We start from the raw sequence: 12,497 nt of genomic DNA, 5'->3' as shown, positions 1-12,497 counted from the left end.
ATTCTTAGCAACATACTAATGGCATTCTTCACAGAAATAGAAAAATAATTTAATTCATATGGAAATGCAAAAGACCCCAGTAGGCCAAAGCAATTTTGAACAGAAAGAGCAAAGCTGGAGGCATTTTATTACCTGATTTTAAAATGTACTATAAAGTTACAGTAACCAAAACCACAGGATACTGATATAAAAACAGACACACAGACCAATAGAATAGAATGAAGAACACAGAAATAAATTTATGTCTGTACATTCAATTGATTTTCAACAAAAGCATCATGAACATGCATTGGAGAAAAGACAGTCTCTTCAATAAATGAGAGTAAGAAAATCATATATCCACATGCAGAAGAATGAAAGTAGACCCATATGTCTCACCAAATGTAACAAAAACCAACTCTAAGTGGATTAAAGACTTAAACATAAAGCCCAAAACTATGAAAGTGCTAGAAGAAAACATAGGGAAAACACTTAGCTTAGGCAAAGATTTTATGGCTAAGACCTCAAAAGCATAGTCAAAACAAAAAAAAATAGACAAGTGGAACTATATTTAACTAAAACCTCCTACAAAGTAAAGGAAACAATAAACAGAATGAAGAGACAACCTGTTGAATGCAATAAAATATTTGCAAACTATTCATCCAATAAATGACTAATATCCGGAATATATAAGTAACCCAAACAACACAACAGCTAACACACACGCGTGCACACACACATACACACACACTCCAAATTAAAATTCAAAAATAAGGAAAATACCCGAATAGATATTTCGCAAAGGAAGACATACAAAAGGCCAAGAGAAATATGAAGAAATAGGGAAATGAAAATCAAAACCATGGTAAGACATCACTTCACCCCCACTTACACCTATAAAGCTATTTAAATTTTTAAAAATTAAAATAAAAGGCCATGTCCAAAACCCGGAGCAACCACCACCACATTCATGGTGTCGGTAATTAATACTGTGGATACCTCCCACGAGGACATGAGCCCAGATGGACTACTATGGCACCTGCCTGGCAACCTGTTCATCAGACAGGCCCTTCAAAATCTCTGTTGTGCGCAATGGAGGGCAGACCCTCATCACTGACCTCAGGGGTCATGAGGGTGCCGTGTGGCAAATGGTCTAGGCACACCCCATATCCGGCAACATCCTGGCATCATACTCCTATGGCCGGAAAGTCGCATTATCTGGAGAGAGGAAAACAGCACCTGGGAGAAGAGCCATTAGCACGCAGGACATGACTCCTCAGTGAACTCAGTGTGCTGGGCCCCCCATGACTATGGCCTGATCCTGGCCTGTGGGAGTTCCGATGGGGCCTTCTCCCTGCTGCACCAGGGAAGGCCATTGGGAAGTAAAGGAGATCAACAACGCTCACACCATTGGCTGCAATGCCATCAGCTGGGCCCCTGCTGTTGTACCTGGAAGCCTCATAGACCAGCCATCTGGGCAGAAACCTAATTACATCAAGAAGTTTGCATCAGGTGGCTGTGACAAACCTCATCAAGCTGTGGAAGGAGGAGCAGAAGCTAGAAGCACACAGTGACTGGTTCAAGATGTGGCCTGGGCCCCCTGCATCTGCCTGCCCATCAGCACCATCGCCAGTTGCTCCCAGGATGGTGGTGTGTTCATATGGATCTGTAATGATGCCTCAGGCAACACATAGTACCCCAAATTGCTGCACAAGTTCAGTGATGTGGTGTGGCATGTGAGATGGTTCATCGTAGCCAACATCCTGGCCATATCCATGGAGACAGTGACGTGACCCTGTGGAAGGAGTCAGTTGATGGGCAGTGGGTGTGCATCAGTGATGTCAATAAGGGCCAGGGCTCAGAGTCAGCATCAGTCACAGAGAGCCAGCAGAACAAGCAGTGAAAAGACAGGTGGGGCTTGACTCCCCACCCGCCAGCTCCAGGATTGCCCCTTCCTGGGCCAACTGATCAAACAACTGTAAAAGCCCCCAACTCCAACAGAATCATTTTCCCAGGAGGAGTTACAGATGCAGTCACAGATTGATATCTGCCTTAACACGATTGGAGATGCTTTGCAAGATACTGTCTATCCGAAAACGCTCATGGTATGAGGAAGAAACTACAAATGATGTTCAAATCTATTTTAAACTATTTGGAGCCATTTTTATGTACCTTTGGGTTCACACATTATTTGGGGGGTTTTGTTTCCAAAGTAACTAAATAAAGTCATATTGCTTATTTTAAAAAATAACATAAAAAGATATCACTTCACTCCAGTTAGAATGACTATTATCAAAAAGACAAATAAATAAATAAATAATTAACAAATGCTTGCAAAAATGTGAAGAATGGAATGCTTGTGCACTGTTGACGTGTATGTAAATTAGTACAGCTATTATGAAAAACCAGTATGAAGGTTTCTCAGAAAACTAAAAATAGGTAATAAAACTACACACAAGTCTTTAAAAAATCAATGTAATTTAACACAGGAGTAAAAAAATTACACAAACTACATAATCAAATGAAGGAAAAGTGAATAAAACAAAACAGAGCTACTAAGAGCTATGAGAGAATATCAAATGGTCTCACATGTATGTGATTGGAATTCCAGCAGACAAAATAATTCATAAGAAATATTTGAAAAAATAATGGCTAAATAAAGTTACAGTAGCCAAAACCACATCATACTGGCATAAAAACAAACACATAGACCAATGGAATAGAACAGAGAACATAGAAATAAATTCATGCCTTTACATCCAACTGATTTTCAACAAAAGCACTACAAATATACATTGCAGAAGAGACAGTCTTTTCAATAAATGAGGGTAAGAAAGCTATTTATCCACATGCAGAAGAAAGAAAGAGTTTATCAATGTAATGACAGCCACCAAATCACAAGTTTTAGAATCTCAGAGAAATCCAGTTAGGATAAATTCCCAAACCCACATCTGAGCATATTATATTCAAACTGCTGAAAACAAAAAAAAATTATGAAGATAGCCAGAGAGGGGAAAAAGACATTGCACACAGAAGAACAAATATTAAGAATTACTACAGACTCATTTCTGAAACTATGCAAGCTAAAAGACAACTGAATGACATCTCCAAAATGCTGAGAGAAAAAAAATTCCATACCCAGTAAAAAAAAAAATAGATATATTTCAAAATAAAAAATAAAGATGTTCACACCCCCAAAATGAATGTGAGGATTTATTGTCAGCAAACCTATTCTATAGTTAATATTAAATAAGGTTCTTCAGTCAGAATACATTCAATACCAGAAACAGACTTGGATCCACACAAATAAATGAATAGTACTGAAAATAAAATTTATAAAGGTAAAATAATTTTTTTATTTTTACATGTTCTAAAACTAGTCACGTGTTTACCTTCTTGCATTTGATTCCCTATTGAATTGCACAGATTTAGAAAATTGTAGCTTTATTTTAGTTTCCTTTATGACACTTCACCAAAGGAGACATATAAATCAAAACACATATCTACATATATAAGTGTTGAACATCATTAGTAATTAGTAAAGTGTAATTAACATGACAAAAAGATACTACATACTTACTAAAATGGCTACAATTAGAAGTCTGACGATATGAATGCTGACGGGGATGCAGAGCAAATGGAACTCTTATATATTGTTAACAGGTATTTAAAACAGTACAGAAACTTTGGAAAATAGCCCTTTCAAATGTGAATTAAATAGACACAATAGAATCTAACAATACCACTCCAACATAATTATGCAAATAAAATAAAAACTATATTTATACAAATATGTTTCTGAATGTTTGTATTAGTATTATTGATAAGAAACAATTTAAAAACGTATTTTTCAACAGATATATGAATACAATAACTATGGAGTATCCATACAATCATATGCTACTCAGCAATTTAAAAAATGAACTATTATTCATAAAACATTATGGGTGCAATGAGTCAATAAAGGAATTGAGAATTTTTTTAAAAAAATTTTTTGAAATAAATAAAAATGGATATTCAACATACTAAAGCCAATGGAATACAGCAAAACCAGTACTAACAGGACATTTTATAGCAATAAACACCTACATCAAAAAAGTAGAAAGACTTCCAATAAACAACCTTATGTTGCACCTTAAAGAACTACAAAAGCAATAACAAACTAAGCCCAAAATTAGTAGAAGGAAAAAAATAATAAAGATTAGAGAATAAATAAATAAAATTAAGACCAAAAATCTGAAACCAATAAAATGAAAAGTTGGTTTTTTGAAAACATAAACAAAACTGACAAATGTCTAGCTAAAATAATAAGGAAGAAAGATTCAAATAAATTTATTTATTTATTTTATTTTTTTTTTTTTTCAGACAAAGTTTCATTCCTGTTTCCCAGGCTAGAGTGCAAAGACACAATCTTGGCTCACTGCATCTTCCGCCTCCTGGGTTCAAGAGATTCTCTTGTCTCAGTCTCCTGAGTAGCTGGGATTACAGGCACTCGCCACCATGCCCAGCTAATTTTTTTTGTATTTTTTCTTTTTAGCAGAGACAGGGTTTCATCATAGTGGTCAGGCATTCTCAAACTCCTGACCTCAAGTGATCCACCCACCTCAGCCTCCCAAAGTGCCGGGATTACAGGCATGAGCCACCATGCCCAGCTCAAATAAATAAATTAAAGATGAAAAAGGAGACATCACAAATGATACCACCAAAAATTCAAAGGACATTAGATACTATTATGAGCAACTATATGCCAATAAGTTGGAAAATCTAGAAGAAATGGAAAACTCCTAGACTGATACAATCTACCAAGATTGAACCATGAAGAAACAGAAAACCTGAACAGACCAATACAGTAATGGGAATGAGATAGAAATAATAAAAGGTTTTCCTTCAAAGAAAAGCCCCAGACCTGATGGCTTTACTGCTAAATTCAACCAAAAATTTAAAGAAGAATCAATATCAATTCTGCTCAAATTTTTGAAAATAAATGATGAGAAGGCGTTCTCCCTAACTCGTTCTGTGAGGCCAGTATTGCCTTGATGCCAAAACAAAGACACAACAACAACAACAAAAGAAAAAACTATAGGCCAATATCACAAATAAACATAAATGCAATAAACCTCAACAAAATGCTGGCAAACTGGATTAAACAACACAATAAAAAGAAGATTCATCATGATCAAGTGGAAATCATCCCAAGGATGCAAGTATGATTCAGTATATGCATATTAATAAATGTAATACACCACATTAACAGAATCCAAGACAAAAACCATACAATTATTTCAACAGATCCAGAAAAAGTATTAGATGAAAATTCAACATTCTTTTATGATAAAAATTCTCAACAAATTAGACATGGAAGAAGCATACCTCAACACAATAAAGGTCAAATATGACAAATTCACAGCTAGCATCATACTCAATGGGAAAAAGTTGAAAGCTTTTCCTCTAAGATCTGGAACAGGACATGGATGCCTACTTTAATTTAGCATAATATTGGAAGTCCTAGCCAAAGCAAATAGGCAAGAGAAAGGAAAAAAAGCATCCAAATTGAAAATAAGGAAATCAAGTTGTCCCTGCTTCCAAGTGACATAATCCTATATATGCAAAACCCTACAGATGCCACCAAAAAACCATTAGAACTAATAAACAAATTTAGTACAGTTGCAGAATACAAAATAAACCTACAGAAATCTGTGGTGTTTCTGTATGTCAACAGTAAGCAACCTGAAAAAAAAAATCAACAAAGCAGTCTACAGATTTTGTGCAATCCCTGTCAAAATACCAATGATATTCTTCATAGAAATAGAAAAAAAAAACTTGAAATTTGTACAGAACCACAGAAGACCTCAAATAGCCAAAGCAATCTTGAGCAGAAAGAACAAAGCTGGAGGCATCATACTAACTGACTTCAAATATGCTACAAAGCTATAATAATCAAAACAGTATGGTATTGATGTAAAAACAGACACATAGACAAATGAAACAGAATAAAGAATACAGAAAGAAATTTATGCACTTACAGCTAAGTAAGTTTTGGCAAAGACACCAAGAACACACATTGTGGAAAAAAGATAATTTCAATAAATGATGCTGGGACTGAATCCCTATCTCTTAATATATACAAAAATCAACTCAAAATGAATTACCTTAAATGTAAAAACAGAAACAAAAAAAACTTCTAGGCCAGGCATGGTGGCTCACACCTGTAATCCCAGTACTTTGGGAGGCTGAGGCAGGCGGATCATGAGGTCAGGTGTTTAAGGCCAGCCAGACCAACATGGTGAAACCCTGCCTCTACTAAAAATACAAAAGTTAGCCAGGTGTGGTGGCACATGTCTGTAATCCCAACTACTCAGGAGGCTGAGGCAGGAGAATTGCTTGAACCTCAGAGGCAGAAGTTGCAGTGAGCCAAGATCACACCATTACACTCCAGCCTGGGCAACAACAGAACAAGACTCTATCTCAAAAAACAAACAAACAAAAAACTTCTAGAAGACAATGTAGGAAAAATGACTCTGGACATTGGTCTGGGTCTGGGCAAGCATTTTTTGAAAAGGACTTCAAAAGCACAAACAAACAACAACAAAAAAAAACCAAAGATGGAGTACATTTTAGTTTGATTGATTAGGAAACCAAACAATGAAGTGAAGTGATATAACCTAGACAAAGGAGAAAATATTTGCAAACTACTGATCCAACATGGGACTAAAAACCAGAATATATAAGAAATTTAAACAATTTAATAGCAAAAAATAAATCACCTAATTTAAATATAGGCAAAAAGACCTCAATAGATATTTCTTGGAAAACATAAAACATAGAAATGGCCCACAGGTACATAAAAAAATTCATCATCATTAATCATCAGATAAATACAAAGCAAAACTGCAATGAGATATCATCTCACTCCAGTTGAAATGGCTTTTATTGAAAAGATAGGCAATAATAAATGCTAGTGAGGACGTAGAGAAAGAGGAACGCTTGTACACTGTTGGTGGGAATCCAAATTAGTACAGCCACTATGAAGAACATTGTGATGGTTCCTCAAAAAACTGAAAATAGAACTACCATATGATTCAGCAATCCCACTGCTTGGTATATATCCAAGAGAAAGAAAATCAGGATATTGAAGAGATGCCTGCATTCCCATGGTTATAGCAGCACTCTTCACAATAACCAAAATATGGAATCAAGTAATTACCAATGGATGAAGAGCTGAAGAAAATGTGATATATATACATAATGAAATATCGTTCAACAATAAAAAAGGATGAAATAGTGTCATTTGCTGACTTCTTAAATGCAATTTCCTAAGAGAAACCAGATCCCAAAGACTATATATTACATGGCTTCATTTAAATGACTTTTTGGTAAAGGGAAAATTTTAGAAATAGGAACAAAGTCAGTGGTTTCTAGGAATTGTGTGTTGGAAGAATTTGATTACAAAAACATAGAATAAGTCCAGCCTTCATGGCTCATGCCTGTAATCCCAGCACTTTGGGAAGCTGAGACAGGAAGATTGCTTGAGCTCAGGAATTCAAGACCAGCCTGGGCAACATGGTGAGACCCCTTCTCTACCAAAAATATAGAGAAAAGTGGCTGGGTATGGTGGTGTGTGCCCATGGTCCCAGATAGTTGAGAGGCTGAGGTGAAAGGATCATTTGAGCCTGGGGGCAGAGGTTGCAGTGAGCCAAGATTGTGCCACTGCACCTCAGTCTGAGTGACAGAGAGAGACCCTGTCTTGAATGAGGAGGAAAAGAAGGAGGAGGAGGAGGAGGGAGAGGAGGGGGAGGGGGAGGAGGGGGAGGAAAGGGAGAGGGAGAGGGAGAAGGAGAAAAAAATAACAGAACAAATAAATTTTGAGGGTAATGTAATTGTCTTGTATGATGGTAAACACATGACCATGCATCTTTCAAAATTTCAGAACTGTATACCACAAAGGAAGACTTTCACTGTAAGCCATTCTTTAAAAAGCAATCAGATATAGATGAAATCCAATATGGAATGCAGACTGTGAAAAATAAATCTAACTTTATTATACAGAAAGGCATAACCTCATTGAAGAGGGTGGTAAAAAAAGAAGCTGACATAAGGTACTTTGGAAATCAGTACTTTCAGTGGTTATTGTAAAGCTTTAAAAAGTACTGTACAAAACATTGTAGTCTAATTGATAAATTTGTTTTTCAGAAGAGTGTAAGTTAGAATTGGAACTACTTTAAATGTGGACTAGGTTAATTAAATAAACACATTTTAGAAATAAGGAACGGTTTTCTCATTGTCAGAGAAAAAAGTTATAAATAAACAAAAAAGGAATGCCAGAAATAACCTTGAAGAGCTGGACTGGATCAGTAGTATCACTACGAATCTTGTTGATTTTTAATAGATAGCTAGAAAAATATATGTATGTGTGTCCATATACTAACTCACTGAGAAGACCTAGAATTAATTAAACCCCCAATAGCAATGAACACAATTAGTGTCCAAATTGTAGTTTCTAAATACCGTTTTTTTTTTTTTTTTTTTTTTTTTTTTTTTGAGATGGGGTCTTGCTCTGTCCGCCAGGCTGTAGAGCGTAGAGTTGCGATCATGGCTCACTGCAGCCACAACCTCTCAGATTCAAGCAATCCTCTTATTTCAGCCTCCTGAGTAGCTGGCATGTGGACAACACTTAGTTTTGTTGTTGCTATTGTCACATTGTTACTTACTTTTTGTAGAGATTGGAGTCTCACTATTTTGCCCAGGTACTTTCAAATTCCTGGCCTCAAGCATTCCAGGCATGCTCCACAAATCCAGCCCCTAGCTATCATTCTTAAAAAGAACCAGGACTTCATAGGGAAGTGATTGATTTCAAGGCTGCAACAGGAAAAATACAAAATAGCCTGGAGCATCTCATGTTACCAGAAAGCAATGAGTTCCAAAAAACAAACAAACAAAAATGGAGGCTTGTCAAAATGTCATGGAAGTTAATTTTGAAAAGCTCCCAATGGGAAAAAAAAGTGACACAATAAATATTGAATTATAACCTAAAGAATAAAGTAAATATCCATGATGCCATACAGATATAAATAATTAACTATAAATAAGTGATAGAAAAGAGACAACTCCACTTTACAGAAAAATCATATTAATAAATGTGGAAAAATAAAGAAAATTTTAAAATAAACGTTAGAACACTACTGTAATCATTGCTACTGGCAAGATCCACCAATTAATGCTAATATTAGTGGGTGAAAGTTTAAGAAGAAATAGGATATTTGCATAGTTTCAAGGTACCTTGCTTTAAATATTTATTGTTACATAGAAAACATAGTAATTTAAAGTGGAGAAGCTGGCCAGGCATGGTGGCTCATCCTTGTAATTCCAGCACTTTGGGAGGCTGAGGTGGGTAGGTCATGAGGTCAGGAGATCAAGACCATCCTGGCTAACATGGTGAAACCTTGTCTTTACTAAAAACACAAAAAATTAGCCAGGTGTGGTGGAACATGCCTGTAGTCCCAGCTACTTGGGAGGCTGAGGCTGAAGAATCACTTGAACCCAGGAGGCGGAGGTTGCAGTGAGCCAAGATCACGCCACTGCACTCCAGCCTGGGCGAAAGAGTGAGACTCCATCTCAAAAAAGTAATAATAATAAATAAAATAAAATAAATAAATAAAATGGAGAAGATTTCAGATACCACAACAACCAGATAATTAAGGTTAATTTCACAATTAATGACATATTAAAATCATGCTATGCACTGAGAGGTTCTAATACCTCTGTAATATTCTTCCTTAAAATGAACAACCTCAGGGAAAAGATGGCTGACTAGACATAGCCAGGGGGAACAGCTGCTACTGAGAGACTGAGACAACTGATACACTCCTAACAGATCTTAAGAGGGAAGGTACTGAGAGTGGATGTAGGGAAAGACACAGAAGTTGAGCTGAAGCGGGAAGAATCTGCAAATCCTGCATGGGGTTACCATGCACTGGGATTTGTTCCTAGCCCCAGTGACTCCAGGGAAACGGGTGAGTTGAACCATTAAGGAGCAAGGGTTTTGAACTAGGCTGAGATGGCTGAAATGACAGAAATAGGATTCAGAATAAGGGATAGGTGTGATGGCTCACACCTGTAATCCCAGCACTTTGAGAGGCTGAGGTGGGTGGATAACCTGAGGCCAGGAGTTCAAGACCAGCTTGGCCAACATGGTGAAGCCCATCTCTACTTAAAATATAAAAATTAACCAGGCATGGTGATGCATGTCTGTAAACTCAGCTACTCAGGAGGCTGAGGTGGGAAGATCACTTGAACATGGGAGGCAGAGGTTGCAGTGAGCTGAAATTGCACCATCCTGGGCAGCAGAGTGAGATTCTGTCTCAAAAAAAAAAAAAAAAAATCAGAAAATGGACAGGAATGAAGATCATTGAGATGCAGGAGTATATTGAAACCCAATCCAAAAAAGCTAAGAATCACAATAAAATGATGCGGGAACTGACAGATAAAATAGCCAGCATAGGAAAGAACATAACCGAGCTGAGAGAGCTGAAAAATACACTATAAGAATTTAATAATGTAATCACAAGTATTAATAGCAGAATAGACCAAGCAGAGGAAAGAAGCTGAGAGCTTGAAGACTGGCTTTCTGAAATAAGACAGTAAGACAAGAACAGAAAAAAAAAAGAATAAAAAGAAATGAACCAAACTACTAAGAAACATGGGGTTATGTAAAGAGACCAAATCTATGATTCACTGATGTCCCTGAAAAAGATTAGGAGAGTGTAAGCAATTTGGAAAACATATTTCAGGATATCATTTATGATAATTTCCCCAACCTAGCTAGAGAGGCTGACATTCAAATTCAAGAAATGCAGAGAACACCACAAAGATAATTTACAAGAAGATCATCCCCAAGAAACATAATCATCAGATTCTCCAAGTTTGAAATAAAAGAAAAATATTAAAGGCAGCTAGAAATATCAAGTCACCTACAAAGGGAAGCCCATCAGACAAATAATGGACCTCTCAGAAGAAACGCTGTAAGCCAGAAAAGTTTGGGGGCCAATAGTCAACATTCTTAAAGAAAAAAATTTCAACCCAGGATTTCATATCTGGCCAACCTAAGCTTCAAAAGCAAAGGAGAAATAAGATCCTTTTTAGACAAGTAAATGCTGAGGGACTTCATTACTGCTAGACCTGCCTTACAAGAGCTCCTGAAGGAAGCACTAAATATGAAAAGATTGTTACCAGCCATTACAAAAACACAATGAAGTACACAAACCAGTGACACTATAAAGCAATCAGATAAATAATGTCTGCATAATAACCAGCTATCATCATGATGACAGGATCAAATCCACACATATCAATAATAATTTTGAATGTAAATGGACAAAATGCTCCCAATCTAAAGGCACAGAGTGACAATCTAGATAAAGAACCAAGACCAATTGGTATGCTGCCTTCAACAGACCCATCTCACATGCAACAACACCCACAGGCTCAAAATAAAGGAATGTAGAAATCTCTACCAAGCAAATGGAAAACAGAAAAAAGCAGAGGTTGCAATCCTAATCTCAGAAAAAACAGACTTTAAATCAGTAAAGATCAAAAAAGACAATAAAGGGCACCAAATAATGGGAAACAGTTCAATTCAACAAGAAGACCTAATTATCCTAAATATATATGCACTCAACACAGAAACACCCAGATTCATAAAGCAAGTTCTTAGAGACTTTCAAAGAGACATAGACTCCTACATGATAATATTGGGAGACATCAACACCCACTGACAGTATTAGACAGATAATCTAGGCAGAAAATTAACAAAAACATCCAGGACCTGAACTCAGCACTGGACCTGACAGACACCTACAGAATACTCCACCCAAAAGCAAGGGAATATATATTCCTCTCATCACCACATGACGCTCTAAAATTGATCACATTATTGAACATAAAATACTCTTCTGCAAAGGTAAAAGAACTGAAATCATAACAACCACTCTTTCAGACCACAGCACAATCATATTAGAAATTAAGGCTAAGAAATTCACTCAAAACCATGCAATTACATGGAAACTGAACAACCTACTCCTGAATGACTTTTAAGTAAATAATGAAATTGAGACAGAAATCAAGAAGTTCTTTGAAACTAATGAGAACAAAGATACAACATACCAAAATCTCTGGAACACAGCTAAGGAAGTGTTAAAAGAGAAATTTCTACCACTAAGTGCCACATCAAAAAATTAGAAAGATCTTAATTTAACAACCTAGCATCATAACTAAAAGAACCAAGAGAAAAACCAATCCCAAAGCTAGAAGAAGACAAGAAATAATTAAACTCAGAGCTGAACTGAAGGAGATTGAGGCATGAAAAAACACTCAAAAGATCAACAAATCCAAGAGGTGATTTTTCTGGAAAAATTAATAAACTAAATAGACCACTAGCCAGAGTAATAAAGAATAAAAAGAGAGACGAGCCAAAAAACACAATTAGAAATGACAAAGGGGATACTGCCACTGACTCAACAGAA

At 36.3% G+C, this 12,497-nt stretch overlaps 1 pseudogene; it reads left to right on the top strand.

The window, feature by feature from the left end:
* The first annotated feature begins 949 nt into the window (after positions 1 to 949).
* LOC116533769 lies at positions 950 to 2,218 on the top strand (annotated as a pseudogene).
* The last annotated feature ends 10,279 nt before the right edge of the window (positions 2,219 to 12,497 follow it).

This window comes from Sapajus apella, unplaced genomic scaffold, assembly GCF_009761245.1.
Source record: "Sapajus apella isolate SASKATOON/1434 unplaced genomic scaffold, GSC_monkey_1.0 scaffold84, whole genome shotgun sequence".
In the NCBI taxonomy this organism is placed as follows: Eukaryota; Metazoa; Chordata; class Mammalia; order Primates; family Cebidae; genus Sapajus; species Sapajus apella.
This window is presented reverse-complemented; position numbering and strand designations above follow the sequence as displayed.